A 13,250-nucleotide genomic window follows, 5' to 3' on the forward strand; every position below is an offset into this window, starting at 1 on the left:
GGGTCAGCATCTGGACAGGCTGCTCAAGGCCCCATCCAGCTGGGGCTTTGGAATGTCTAGGGCTGGAATCTGCCCAAGCTCTCTGAGACACTTGTTCTGCTGCATGACTGCCTTTGCAGGTCAATGCTTTGCTCTCCTTAAGCCCAGCCTGACCCTCCCTTGCTTTTACTCTGGTCTAGTTAGGAATGCTTTTTGTCAAGGTTTAAGGAGTGAGTCCCAGGAGGCAGCTGTGCTCTAGGTTGCTCAGCAGCCAGACCTGCCCTGGGCTGCCTTCCCTCATCTGTGCTGAGCAAGTCAACAATGAGAAAGCCAAATTTGTTCTTTGACACTGGGCCTCCTAAAGCCCAGCAATGCCCACCCCTGCTCAGAGAAAGCGAGAAAGCTCAACACACACCTGAACTCCTGGGTGCCGTGCACTCCGTCCGTGCTCTCCTGCCACTCTGCCTTTCCTGCCTGGGCCCAGGAGTCCTGACTGGCAAGATCCTCTCCTAGCGGGACCTGCAAGGAATAGGCAGGGAAAAAGCACAAACAAGCAATCAGGAGCAGGGAAGTTGGCTCCTGAGAGCTGGCAGAAGCAGCAAGCAGCATTCTGCCTGAAGACAAAAGCTGTTGTGTGGGGCTGTTTATGTGGTGTTGATGTGGTGTTTATGTCCCAACTAACCCTGGAGTTGCTCTGGAAGTGTCTGAATAGAAGCAGGCAACACTTCCCTGCCCAGCTCTGCTCAACTGCCTTCCCCTCAGGATTTCAGGCCTCCAAGAGCAGCCAACAGGAACTGCATTGCAGCCCTTCACAGACAGATTTTGTCTCTGCCATGCAGAGCTGCTCAGGAGTCTCCTCAACACACTTGGGTCATGTCAAAGTTAAGGAGGCAGTGGAAGCAGTGCCTGTAGCTACCTAGATAGGGCGTGGAGAGGGGTGGGTCCCTGCAGGCAACAGCGGCTCCTCGGCACCCCACAAGGCTGTGAACTGCACCTGGGGACCTCTCTCTGCTGACAGCAGGGAGCCTGCACAGACTCTGTGCACAAAGGGGCTGACTTCCACACCAGTAGCACTAAAGGACATCATGCTACCGCTTCCCTGACACTAAGGGAAGTTCACAGTCCCTGTGAGAATGCCAGGAAAATGATGCCTGCATGTCAATTTTCAGATGCCATTTCTCATGGGTCAGTGGCTGGGCTGAGGAGCGAGGTCATGGCAGGACTCCAGCCCACAGCATCCTCAGCCACAAAGGGCAAGGGCTGCCTGCTCAGAAACTTGCAGCTCTGCACTGCCCCAAAGCTTTGGAAAGCTCAACCAACCAAAGCTGCCACTGATTGCTGCAGGATGCTCAGGCCCTGGACTGACAACGCCTGGAGGTTTGTTGTCCTTTGTGTCCCCTTTAGCCTCTGGAGGAAGAGAGCGAGCCAGAGGAGGTTCTGCTGCTGCTGTGGTGCTCTGCAGACAGGCAGCAGTGTGAGGGACAGGGCTCTAAATGACACCTGTCATTTAGAGCCTGATTTCTCCTGAGCTCTATTCCCAGCTGTCCTAAGCAGAAGTCATGAATTTGGGTAAAAGTGAGATGCTCAGGCATTAAAACTCAATTAAAAAGGGCTGATAAGTCTACTGTTTAAACAGGATTGTGCATGCTTCTGCAGGAGATATTTCAGGCTGGCTACAATCAGCATGCAGCCTCCTGTCTGCAAAGCTTGACTTCCATTAGTTAAAACCTCTTCCGTCGAAAAGGAGGAAAGGGATGGAATCCTTCTGGTAGTGTTCATGCAGATGCTGATGTGGACTTTCTTTCAGCTTGCCAGGCTGGCACCCTACTGCAACAGGCCAAGCCCACAGCTTTTTCCACACTCCTCAGACACCAGGAATGTCAAGGGTGCCCGTCCCACTCACCGAAGTGCGCGCTTGACTCCTTCCACCTCTGAGGCGAGCTGCCGGGGGCAAGGGAAAATGAACCAGGTGCTGTTAGAAAACTCTTTGTGCTGAGGAATCCCACAGAACAAGTCCACCCCAGCAGAGAGCATTCTCCTTCCACAACATCCCTCCAGGAGCAACACTTCTTTAACACAGCAAGCAAGACTGCAGGCCAATACCCTAGGCTGTGTCTACCTTTTGTTCAGCTATGCCACTAAGGAACTAGAAACTTGGCCATGAAGACTCAAATTGTTCCTTAGCAGGCAGTGCCTACATTGGAGCTCACTGTCCAGCCTACAGCTAAAGCAGCTTTTTTCTCCTCTCTTTCCTGGACTTGCTTTTTCTTTTTGTAAATTGCATGCAGCATGTGCCATGTGGTTGCTGTAAACAATTCCCCACAAAAGCTTCCACCAAACCCCTCTCAGCACTTGCAGTTGTGTTGGGACACAGCACAGGCCCAGCTCTGGGCTTCAGGAGCACACACAAAGTGCTCAGCAGTTTGCCCTGCAGCGCAGAGCCAATGGCTCTTGGAGCACGCAGAGGGGGTCCAGTTAGACAGGCACATCCTTTAAGGATGGAATGCAATCAAAAGATGCTTTTCCTCAGTTCTGGAGAGACCTGCACAGTTTTTGGGAGGATGCCTGCAAAGCTCTCCCAGTCTGCATTTTGGAGGTTCCTACACCCTGCTGGGCAAGAGACACCCCCTTCTCCAGCTGAAGCTCTTGACAGGAGCTTTACCAAACATATGGCATCTTTATGCCATTTTTGCTCCAACGTGCTGCCCCAAAGGAAAAAACAACTTCTATTTACCAGCCAAACACAGAAAAGCTTTCCGAGAAGCCGCCAATGAAAAGGCGCTGCTGACTGCTCTACGGACTCGCTCCATCCTTTGAGCAGGGCTGCTCGAGTCCGTAGGCCAGGAAACAAAAATGGAAAAAAATCCCACTTGCACAAGTCTCGGGACTGTGCAAGTAAAAAGGGGGAAAACAGGACACTTGCACGAGTCCTGAGACTGTGCAAGTAAAAAGGTGAAAAACAGGACACTTGCACCAGTCCACGGACTGTGCAAGAAAATACAGAGACAAAAGGAACACCGGCCGTAATCTGAGAACAGCTCAGACGAGGTGATCCTCCTGCAAGGAGCACGCCAAGAGCTGCTCTGGACGCTGAGGCCTTGTGGGCACCAGGAAAACCTCCTGGTGACAACGCTGTGACGTGGCAGCCCTCTGCTGACATCACAATAGCAGCTGCTCTGGCTTGCTCTGTGAGTTCATGCATGGCAACCAAACCTTCCCTTCAGCTAACACAACAGAAAAGCCCAGAAAGTTCTCCTCTGCCCCAAAGCAGCACAAAACCCCCTTGCAGTGCATAACCCACAGCTCAAAGGATCCCAGAGTAACACACAACAGGCACCAAGCCCATTCACCCTGTATGCCAAGCTGAACACTCAGAAAGAGCCAGCATGTGAGGAAACCAAAGGCAATGTGCCCTTTTGCCCAGCAGTGCTTCTGACTAAAACCAAGAACATTTGTTTAAATGCTGTGGATGAAATTGTGCTTTGCTAATATCCTGGAGAGTTCCCTCAACTTGAATGCCTGTCATTCCCACCCACTTGCTGCATGGCTAACATCAACCAGCAAACTGTAGGGCTTGCTGAAGGAACAGTGACACCTAAGTGGGGAGAAAAAGCCAAGTAACCAACCTGCTGCACACACAGCACACTGCTGCTGCACAATTACAGCACCTCAAAGTAGCCTTTGGGGCCTGTGCCTCACTTCTGGCAGCTTCCCTGCAGTATGCATCTGGCAGTCACAGGGATCTGACTCCAATGGACACACAGAAAGAAGGAAAAGAACCTTAAATCCCAATGTGTCACAATGTAGAAGCTGGTGGGGGGAGTAAAACCACCAAAATGGGCAAGTCCCACCTAAAAGGGAGTTATAAGACAGAGACCAAATAGCTCAGCTGGTGGGCACACCTTAGCAAGGCAGGCTCAGGAAAACAGAGCAACCACAGGCTTTCCAAAGTTCAGAAGCTTCCTTCCCCCTCCTCTCCTCCACCCTTGAAAACAGGTTTTTTCTCCCTCCTAAAAATACCTTCCTGAGCACAAGCAGAAAGTGCCTGGAAAAACCACCAGGTCTGAGTTAAAAACTAAAAAGAATGGAGAAAGATCTGGGCTTTTGCTGTTTGCCTGCTCTTGCAGCCATGGCAGCATTTTGGAAGGGCTCTACACAAGTCCAGGTGTTTCCCAGCCCCAGGACCACCTCTGGCATGAGCCCAGCAAGTGGAGTGGAGAGAGCAGCTGGTCAGACACCACATGTGACAGCTGGGAGGCTGCATATTGTCCTGATGCAAATTCCCTCTGTGTGTCACACGAAAGTCAGGACAATTTTCAAGAAATGTCTGATTAGATGAGGAATGCCTGTGGATCTACAGACCCCACATTTGTGCCTTACTGGTGTCATAATCCTGAAGCTTTAAGGTGTTGCTGGGTGACCCTAATTTCCTCCAGGCTAGAGATCAGGGAATAGTTTCAAACATGCACTGCTTACAAAACAGTCCCCAGAGCCAGGCATACCGTTTTCTGCCCACCATTCACAAAACACTGCTGTTTCCTCAAAGGAAAGCAACAGAAAGCTCCAGCAGCCTGCCCCCAGCCCAAGAGTGTTGCCACATTCTCTTCATAGAGAAAAGCAAAGCACAAATCTTCCCAGGAATATTTCTGGGTTTCACATTTTCTGAACATCAGAGAAAGAGAAAACACAATTCTTATGACTGTGTTGTGCCAAAGTAGAATGTAATATGGAGATTGTTTCCCCAAAGTGAGGATGTTTTGTTCCCTTGGCCTATCAGGGCCAGGAAAATGTGTGTGTCGGGACTGCCACGAGACAGTCACGAGAGAATCAGAGTGGATGCAGTTCTGTGCAGCTGTGAGCAAGGGTGAGTGTGTGGCAGATTCAGTTTAGATGCAATGTATATCGTATGGTATAACAAAGTAATTATTTAGCTTTCTGATAAGGTGGAGTCACATGCATCATTCTCTCTCTCTCTCCACAATGTCAGAGTTGCCTTGATTTTCCATACAAGAGTTTCCAACTGATTTTTTCCTCTACTTTCTATGTCCTGTGTCTCAGCAAAAGTGGCTTCTGCCAGCACAATGAAGTGGACACAGACCATTTGTTCACATGCAACAGCACGGGTTGGTGCTCCAGCCTGAGAGCTGGAACTCAGCAATTGGGCAACTGTGCTTTGAGATGCAACAGCAGCCAGAGAACGAGGCTGGGGGTGACAGCTTGGGGACAAGGCTGGCCCAGCAATGGCATGGCACACAAGCTGTGCAGGAGGCACTGTCAGCATGGCAGCCCTAAGAATGCCACAAAACCCCCATAGTTTTACACATTTATGGGATGCTGGTTGCTCTGCATGTATGTCTGTACTGCTGCCTTTATAACCTTTTGGAAATGGTCAGAGCTAGCAGGATTCACCCCCACCAGGAGCTGATGCAGCCTGGCAACCTGCTGACTTACAGAGGCTTCTGGCTTTCCAGGTGAAGCCAAGGCAAGCCCTGCTGCAGCTGCTGCTGTGGCAGAAAGCCCCGTCTGGGCAGGGATGGCACCACTGTGCCACGGGCTGTTTCTCCTTCCAGAGCTGGGCGCTGCTTTTGAGCCACTGATGACAGCTGGCGGCAGAAGGAAGGGGCCTTTTCCTGCACCAGCGCTCATGGACGCACCAGGGCCACCTTCAGGGGAGAGGTTCGGCCCCACAGAGTAAAGCAGAGGGCCACAGCTGGCAAACGCTTCCTTTGGAGCCTTCCTCTCTCTGGAAAGAAGGGAGCCGAGGGCCAGGACGAGCAGCAGGGCCCGAGCCCGGCCCGGGCCTGCAGGGAGGGGCGGCTGCCGCTGGGCGGCGCCATGGGCAGGGAGTGCGCATGCGCGGGGCGGGCGGGGCCGGGCAGCCGCCAGGGGGCGCCCGGGGCGGGGCGGGGCCCTGTGTGAGGGGGGAGAGCCTCGGGCAGTGCGGAGCCACAAACGGGAATGTCCGTGCGGCACGCACAGCGCCAGGGACAGGGACAGCGCCAGGCACAGCACGGCTTCAGCGCAGCCTGGCCAGGAAGGGAATGCTCCCACGGAGTGCAGGAGTCAGGTGATTGGATTCCCAGTCCTGTGCTGAGCTGGCAGGGCACAGAGCCTTCTCAAGCACCGCTGCCTCCTCTCCAGGCTTCCTGCACTTCCTTTGCTGACAGGGTCCCATCAGCCAGGCTGGGGGCAGGCTCAGCTGATGTTACAAAGTGCAAAGACTTTTACAAGGATTTCTTCAAATCCCAAAGAGCTGTTTTCTTGAGCTAAGAGGCTTTGGCTCTTCTTATTCCAGAATAGTGTATCCAGGAATTTACCCTGTCTGTTTCAATGCAGCAATAGTGTCTGCAGAACTTGGGAAGGTCCTGCTTTGGCTGCAGCAGAGCAGTTCCCCCAGCCTTTCAAGTACACCCAAGCTCTTGGGTGGAACTTGTGCACTGCTATGTCCCGTCCTGTTGCTCTGGAGATCACCACTGCTCACTGCAAGTCCTGTAAAGTTTTGCTGAGAGAAATGAGGTAATTATTCAAATCAACCTCTCCTTATATGTGTGTGTTTCCTGAAATGTGTGGTACTTGATAGGGTCAACCATACAGCAGCTTACAGGGCCAGATTTTGCTGGTGCCCCATGTCTGAATCCTAATTCAAATCAGAGCCACGGGTAAGGCTTGGAACCATGTCAAGGAGGTTTCCTGACATATTTTACCCAAGTTCAATTGGATTGTGTAATTCATTCTCTCTCCTTTGCCGCTAGCTTGGGGCCTGTAAGGAGCATGAAGATCCCAAGCTATTCCCAAGGCTTTCCTAACCTCTTGTACCCCTTCTGCAAGAAAGTGGGAACCTCTGTCTGATGACATTCCCAAAGGTACCCCAAATCTAGGTATTATTTGATATAATAATATATAATAATATTATTATTATTTGATATTTATAATTATTTGATATAATAATCAGTAATTGAACAGTATTTTAGCCACTTCCCTAGACTGGTTGGTAAGACAAGGGAAGTCTTCTGGCCACCCGGAAAAGGTATCCACCAGAACTAGGAGGGATTTTTACCCCCATTTTCTGGGAAATTCAGTGAAATCCATCAGGCACTATTCCCTTGGAACACTTCCAGATTTTATGGCTCTTAGCACTACATTGTGAGCTGTGGTACAGTTGTCTCTTTTACAAACTATACACTTTTGGAATCTTGATTGTACAATCTCAGCCATTTCAGACCCAATTATAGATTTTTGCAAATGTTTCAGAAGTTTTTCAGTACTCCAATGAGTGGCTTTGTGTTTGCAATCCATTTTTTCACACAGGAGTGTTTCTGGGACTACTCTTTGCCCAGCTGGGATAAGTGCCTAGCCTTGTGGATCAAATCACGCTTCTACAGTTTCAATTAATTGACAGTCCCTAGCATTATACTCTGGTTCTTGTAGTTGGAGAGGTATCTCTGGCAAGGGTATTAAAGCTAAAGCTTTGTTTTCTAACATGTCTTTTTCTGCAGCCTCGTTGGCTGTTTCCCCAATTCCAGTTTGGTCTTATCCACTTGGTGTGCTCTGCAATGCCTGATGGCAACTTCCTCTGGTTTCTGGACACTTTCAAGTGTGCCCGAGTTTCGTTTTCCATTTTTGATTGATGTGCCTTGAGAGGTCAAAAGGTCCCTTTCTTTCCAGAAATCCCATGTGCCCGTAGCACTCCAAAGGTATATTATGAATCAGTTCAAATGTTAACTCATTTTGCTCTACTCAATTCCAAAGCTCGGGTGACTGAAATTAGTTCTACCTTCTGGGCTGGAACATCAGAGGGGAGTGCTCCCGATTGGATTACCTCGGGCTGTGGAGTCACTGTGTATCCAGATGTTTGGATAGGAATATTGAGGGCATGGTCCTGTGAGAGAGCAGCTGCTCCTGCTGCCCGCTCTGCCTTTGGCATCTGATATGCTGCAGGTGTGGCAGCTGCAGCAGGATTTCCTGTGGGAAGAGGCAGCACTGCTGCCATGGCCCTCAGACTGCAGGGGCCCTTGGCTGTGCCCCCAGCACAGGAGTGTCACCCACGGGGGGCACAAGGGGAAGGGGAAGGGCATTAGGAGGGAGAGAAACCAGTGTCTAGGGAGTGTGTGAGGGAAATACCAATTGATTTCCTTTTCCTTGAGTAAAGAGTTGCAAGAGCCCTGCTAGAGCTGCTGGTGGCTTGGCCTCTTGCAGGGCTGGGGAGAGCCCTGGGGCCAGGGCCCCTCCTCTTTTTGGGACACCAGGTCTAGCTGGGCAAGTGGCCCCTGTTCCAGCCAGGAGCAGAGGTGCTGTGCCTTCTCCCCTGGGCACAGGGACCTGCCACTGTCACCAGCTCTTTCCACAGCTCGTCCTGATGCTGGGCCTGCCCTGCAGGGATGGGCACATGAGGGGAGTGGCTGTGAAACCCAGGGCGGGGCTTTCACATTGCCTGCTCTCAGTGAGTGTCTGGAAATGACAGTTTTCCATCCTCTGCCAACCAAGGCTGCCAGTGTTTCTGTGTTTGTATTGATGAGAAGGGTAGAGTGTGGGTTTGTGATTTCATGGAGAGCAAAGCAGTGTCTGAATTCAATTGATTTCAATTTTTTCTTTCATAGTATTTTGTCTGTGAAAATCTGAAAATCAAGGACATCTTTCTGGAATCTGCTGTCTGTGACCTCAATACTCACGAGTGACCCTTCAGGACCTCGACCTGACTAAGCGAGTGCATGAACTCTTTTAGCTCTTTTTAGAGGGAGAAAATAAACCAAACCCAAACCTATTTTCTGAATATTTGGAAAATCTGACTTATCGAAGACAGTATCATTTGGAATGTACAGATTTTCTGTTCATCATTCATTCAGGCGCCTGTGAAGCCAGACCAGCAATGCTCTCTTCAAAGATTTAACACAGCTGATTGACATCAAGTCGCTTGAAATTTTGGCCTCAACTTTCAATGATATTTTAAATATGAGAATTTTCATTTCAGGAAGGAACAGAATGCATTGGCACAGTTCCATTATTTTTTTTTTTTTCAACACACAGATTCTCTCATTTCCCCTTCTGTAGCCTTAAGCATTAAAGTCAACCATCTGCTTTGGAAATGCAGCTGAAATGTAACTCTTTTGCTATTTTGCTTAACTTTTTTTTAGGGGCTGAAAATATTCAGTTGTAATTTGCTTTATAAAATTGTTTGTCATTGTGGGATTGGAAAAAGTTCACAAGAATTTCCCCCATCTTAGATTTTAAAATAATTTAAAATGTTATTATAAAGATTATTTGGCAATATTTAATTTTTGCTGCTTGTGTAACTTTATTAAATCTGTAGTTTAAAACAAGTGTTACCTAGCAGGCTTTCAGTTCAATGACAGCAGTTGCTTTTCAGCAGGCTGATTTTCCTGTAGGACTAGCCAAGGAAAGTACCTTAGGAAACTGAGTTTTCCACATTGTTGCAGTGTGGGAATGGTATTCCCCAGTTGAGTGCTCACACTGATACCCCTCAGAGCACGTGCCCCTCACTGACTTCCCCACCACTTTCCCTGTGGCAGGATGGAGAGAAGAGCACAAATAGGTAAAGATCACGGGTTGAGATAAGAACAATGTACTAGAAACAGCAGTGAAAAAAGAACACAAACGGTAATAACAACACTAAAAGGAGAGTGTACCAGAGGCGAACGAGTCACACGTGATCGTTCTCCACACAGAACTTGGCACAGCCCATGACTTGCAGCACACAGGTGGAGGAAGAACAAACCCTTCCATTTGCCCCTGCCACGTGGCAGGTGGTATCCAGTTACCCCAAGGTCCTGGCCGTGCTCCTCCGAGCTGCTGCAAAGATCACCCTCCTGGCCGGATCCAGGACACAGGATCCTTCCTGCGGGTCCTGGCTCTTGCTCTGGGTGACAGACCCCCGTGGCATCTGCCCCGGCAAAAGGGACTTGAGGACAACCTCTCACTTACTGACATCAGCCCCTCTGCCCCCGCCCCAGCTCCCTTTTTGCCTCCAGAAAACTTTGAACAGAAGTAGCACTTAGGTACAGTTCTGCACATGCTGAACTGGCAGGAAGGTGACCCACATGTTGCTCTAGGCACATGTGCAGCAAGGACAAAGAAAGTGTTGGAGGGGCTGGCTCTCAAGGCATTCACTCATGCAATAGGAGCCCTGTTTCTGAGAGGCACAGCCAAGAGTGGAGCAGTCAAGCGTGGAGAACGGGGGATTTCCTGAGCCAGGGAAACCCTGGGGGAGCAGAGAGACGCAGACACCGGGCAGACCCCAAGTGACACCTGCTGCTGGCGCACAGGCACCGCGGGGACACGCACACTTTGGGGTGAGCTTGCTTTGCTTTACTGCAGTATGCAGTACACAGGCATTCTGTTTCTCAGAAATCATTAAATATGTATGAATTGCTGGAGTCTGCACAGTTAGTTTCTGAGGGTCTAGCTGGGGATCTTTAGGGACCCCGGGTGTTCACTGAGCTTTTGGACTTTTGTTGACCTTTCATTGTGGTCTTCCATATAGTAGTCATTTTCATCTTGGTTATCTGAGCTGCAGAATGTGTTCTTGAAGAAACTGTGTTGTTCTGGCTTGGCTTGGGGCATAGAGGGTTTCAGAGCTTTCAGAGTTCCACTACCCTCTCCTTCCTCCTAAGCTATTTGCAACAATCCCTCACACAGATCCTTTCAAGATTTGTCTTGGAAGTCTCACTTCTAAAACTAATTTTCTTTTCTAGGACAATAATGTTTGTTATTATAAATATTTGCAAAACATCTCATGAAAGCTGAAATACAATTAATTATCACACAGAAAAAAAAAAATGCAAACAGCCACAATTCCAGTACGGGTTAGAAATAGTTCTGTAAGCCTTTAAAGGTCTGGTAGCCATGAGGAAAGCCAGTCCCACCTAGAGTGGGGACTTCTAGTCTTCTCCCATTCTTACATTCCTTTTTCTGATTGATGATATTCCAGATTGCTGGATACCAAATCAACCAGCATTCTTGTAACAAATCCAGCAATTTGTAACCTTTACTCAGGGCTCAAGGCAGTAGCTGCCTTTAGCACCACGTCTTTTGTTCCAGGAGCACCACCTGTTACTTTCAGGTTCTGTTCAGGGAGAACCAGTGACCTCCTTTATGTGCTGAACCAGACATAACCATGTGGGGCACATAAACTGACACTTTTCTTTCCCATTTATTTTCAAGTATATTCTATCAATCAGGACCATGGTGGTTCCTGCTCTGAGGTGCATTAACCATGCCTTGAGTACATTTTTTAGTTATTTTTTGAGAAATATGCCCAAACTACCACAGGGTTCCATGGGGCTACTGTGCAGGGCAAAGGCACTCATGGATGAACAGTGCAAGGGGTTCCATCAAATCTGGTAACTCCAGAACAGGGGTTGCCATCAATAACCTTTAAAAGGTATGGAAAGGCTGTTGGACATTCCAGAGTCCAGTGTAACAACCTCCATGGATTCCTTTCATGGTTCATACAAAGGCTTTTCCAACAGTCTCTAACTGGGGCTCCATAATCAACACAATCCAGTCATTCCCAAAAAGGCACGCAGTTCTTTCACAGATCTGGGCTCTGGTGTTGGACAAATTGCTTCCTCCCTTTGTGTCCCCAGACTACACTGTCCTTGTGAGTGTGGCAGCCAGGAGATCAGACATGGGTAGATATAGACATGGACTTCAAAACTAACACAAGATATCATTGAAAATGAACTTTGGATGGTAATATTCAACACATTTTAAACAACATGTTTTATTACTTCTCCCTGTAATGCCTGGACAACTTATGGGTGGCACTTATTTTTGGTGCCAGCTGACTGAAATCTGGAATAATCCTGGGTGTGGGGGAAATGACAACAAAACCATCATAAATTAAATATAAAATGTTTTTCTACATGTGTCAATAACTTCAATGGCCACTTGCAGTCAGCACAAATGTCAGCCTGTAATTGTGATCAGAGTCAGAGCTCTTCCATGTCAGCTCCTCCTGCAGAGGCTGTGGGGGCCTGGGCATGCTGCTGGCTTGTTTCCTTTTAGGAGACTGGGATGAGGAAAGGTCGGGGGGTTTTGTTAAAGAGATGATGTTTGAGTGACCGTGTACATGCTGGAAGCCTCACAGACTGACAGGCCCAGGACAGGAGTGCCCAGTGCTGGGAGGGCTGCACCTTGCTGCCCTGGTGAGAGGTGTTAAGCTGCTCCTTCGCCTCCGAGAGAGCCAAGTGCAGCACTTTAGAGCAGAAACCCTTCACTAGGCCTGGTTTGCACAGCTGCAGCACCTGGGGTTGGTGGAGTGCCCCTTTCTGCACTTGGAAATGAGCTGAGTCAGTCATGGGCCAGGGCAGGGCATTCCCCACCTGGGCCCATTGTGAATTCCCTCTGCCCCGACTGTGACGCGTCCCGCTCCTCAGTGACATCCCGCCCAACCTGGAACATGGAACTCCCCGTTTCCAAGGACACGTGGCCATTGTCACCGGCACACGGCAGGACCGCTCAGACCCTTCGGCGGCTGCAGCCAGAGCGGAGGTGTCAGAGCGACAGCGAGTGTTGTTCCAGCTTTGGTGGTTCCAGCACTCGTTGTTCAAGAGGCCGATCCACACACTGAGTGGAGGTAATTATTTACAGTTCTGGGCAGAAAGGGGGAGCTCAGGGACAAATTCACAAAGCCAGCACCACGAGAACCAGAGTGTCTTAGTATTTATACAATTGAGCAAAGCAAGGAATTAGTGTTCATTGATTGAAAGTCTCCTAGTTCTCTTCATAATTAGTATTGTGTCTGCTGTTGGATAATTTCACTTCTCAATTGAGCAAAGAAAGGAATTAGTGTTCATTGATTGAAAGTCTCCTTGTTCTCTTCATAATTAGTATTGTGTCTGCTGTTGGATAATTTCCTCTCACTTCTCATGGCCAATAGTCTGCATGCTCAGTCTCCCTTACTCATAGTGAGAGGTTTCTGGAGTGGGTGGCCATGGTCTGCCCCTGCTGGAATGGCCTTTTACCCTGTCACAGCTGATTCAGCACAGTTGCTGTGTTGGCTTCATCAGTTTGTTCCTTTTCTCGGGGGTTCTGCCAAATGTCCTTGTGTCCATAAATCCGGCATTCTTTGTGTCCACCATCAGAGGTGCATCCTTCCTCCCAAGCCTTGCTAACCTCCCCTGTGTCTGAGGTCACTGAAGGCTGTCAAGCCCTGCACCTCACCAAGGCAATTGAGCCAACAAGTAACCTGCCTTTCAAAGGCCGGGCCATCCCTTTGAGCTTGGTGGCTGCTTCTTGTTTCATGGAAGTGA

At 49.3% G+C, this 13,250-nt stretch overlaps 1 long non-coding RNA gene across 1 annotated transcript; it reads right to left on the reverse strand.

Annotated features, from left to right (window-relative positions):
• Positions 1-392: 392 nt before the first annotated feature.
• LOC135302270 (uncharacterized) lies at positions 393-3,075 on the reverse strand. The gene is made up of 3 exons (XR_010363975.1): positions 2,714-3,075; positions 1,883-1,920; positions 393-498 (listed from the first exon to the last, which is right to left on the reverse strand). It is a non-coding gene; the product is annotated as an uncharacterized LOC135302270 (long non-coding RNA).
• Between the last annotated feature and the right edge of the window lie 10,175 nt (positions 3,076-13,250).

The sequence above is a fragment of the Passer domesticus genome, chromosome 6, assembly GCF_036417665.1.
Source record: "Passer domesticus isolate bPasDom1 chromosome 6, bPasDom1.hap1, whole genome shotgun sequence".
Classification (NCBI taxonomy): Eukaryota; Metazoa; Chordata; class Aves; order Passeriformes; family Passeridae; genus Passer; species Passer domesticus.